Below are 2,132 nucleotides of genomic sequence, written 5' to 3' on the forward strand. Positions count from 1 at the left end.
TTGGGGTTTGGATTAAGGTCAGTGTCATTAGCGTTAGGGGGTTGATAATAAGGGTTAGGGTTGTGGTTAGAGTTGTTAGGTTTAAGGGGAATAAGGATTTCAGGGTAAGGGGATCAAGGTTGTGGGAATAAAAATGTTGTTTTTGCGCAGTTACATCCTGTAGAGGGAAGGAAGGTGGTATTGAGATATGCTTGCAGTGATAAGACAGCTTAACAGTGTGAAATGAGTTCATCTGATTCGTGTCAATATGGAACAATGCTAGGGCCGCATGATATGATGAAAAGTCTGAGAAAACCAGAGTGGTTAATATATATAGTTCTTGAATCTTGCAAAGGAATGGTCCAGCAATTCGGGTCAATAGGGGATAAGAGAACAAAGGGGTTTCAGAATAACTGCTAACTATTACAACTGTTGCATGGGACACTATGCAAGTGTCTGCCATCCAGCCAAGATGGACAAAGGAGATGGACAAGAGAAAAGCCTGGGAGGAAGACTACGAGCCTTCAGTACGAGCGGCCCCCAGAGGGACCACCGGAGACTGATAACGCCTGCACCAGTGGGAGGGTTTGGATTCTGGGAACTAATTAGAATAACCCTGCCTTTTGTAGAAGTAGTAATGAATATGTATTAGCCTAGCAGCATAAAAACCAGCCGCCTAATGTAACTTGTGTGTGTCTTGGTGGAGCAGAGACTCCTGGCGCACCCAGCGCTGCTTGCTTACCTCTATTCATTTAATAAATTGTAAATTTCAATTGCAATCCTATTTGGGACCCAGTCATTTATTACAAGTGGGCTCTCGTCCGGGAGGGCTTTGGTTCCTGATTTCTGGTTTGATCTAGGAGAGGCACCCCCACCATTTGGTGGCTGCTGTTTGAGTCAGGTCGGAACTAATGGCATCTTAAACCTGAATAAAGGTAAGCAAAGTTTCTGATTCTTTTTTTCAGCTCCCTTGCCAGCTGCAGCACTATATTTTGCCCATAATTGTGTGTGTGAAGATCCGAACGAAGATGACGGAGTCGTAAGCATTTAAAGCGTATACCGTTCGGTTGGGTGGGGTTCGGTTGCCTGTGTGTGTAAGAGTGTGACTGAGATGGAACTTAGTTCTGAAGCGATTGTGGAGGTCTTCTAACCGCGGTTCCAATCTCCCGTGAGGGACTTGGCCGGTGAAGGACCGAAGGGATTCCTATAGGATTTGTGGGTGTGTGATAGGTCCTCGACCCCCTGCAAGACACTCTTACTAAGGTAACCAAGGGCTATGGGAATTGCCATAGTAAAATTCCTAGATGGGTCAGACAAAATCAAAGACCAGAGACCAGAAGAAAGGGAGCAAATTACCAGTGTTTCCTCAGGTGAAGAGGTGCCTGAAGCCCCATCCTATCTAGCCTGCACACAATTATCTGAGAATGAAAGCTGCTTTCCAGTAATTCAGAAAGCCAAGTTACGTCTCAGCCTTGAGCATCTCGGGCTTTTGGGCCTGTCTGTAACATTTGGCACCAGCACTAATACTTTTTTTGGCATATGTTTAGCGTTTGGGGCCTGTGTCTGGGATTTGGGCCCTGTCTCGAACCACTGGGGCTTTGTCCTGGGTTTTGGAGCCTGCCTCTAGAGTTCAGGGCCTGTGATTAGGCTTTTGGGGTCTGTGTCTGGGGGCCGGTATCTGGGGGCAAGGGGGGAGCTGCTTGTAGACCCTTGGGGCCGGCATTGAGGGGGTTGGGAGCTGACTCTACACCTTTGGGGCCTGCTTCTGGGGGCGGGGGGGGGGTTGAGACCAGCATCTGGGGGAGGGGTGGGAGCTCTTTGTATTCCTTTGGAGCCTGTGTCGGGGGGCGGGGGGGGGGGGGGGGGGAAGGGGAGGGTTGGTTGGGAGGTGCTTGTACACTGTTGGAGCCTGGGTTGAGGGAGGAGGTTTGGAGCTGCTTCTACACCTTTGGGCCTGGCATCGGGGGTAGGGGGTTGGGTGCTGGTTGTAGGGGCCTGTGTTTGGGGGGGGGGGCTTGGGACCTGCGTCTGGGGGAGGGGTGGGAGCTGCTTGTACACCTTTGGGGCCTGCATGTGTGGGGGGTCAGGGCCTGTGTCTAGCGGGCCGGGAACTGCTTGTACAATGTAGGAATCTGTTTCTGCAGGGTGGCTGG

Source organism: Aythya ferina (genome assembly GCF_964211825.1).
Source record: "Aythya ferina genome assembly, contig: HAP1_SCAFFOLD_151, whole genome shotgun sequence".
In the NCBI taxonomy this organism is placed as follows: domain Eukaryota; kingdom Metazoa; phylum Chordata; class Aves; order Anseriformes; family Anatidae; genus Aythya; species Aythya ferina.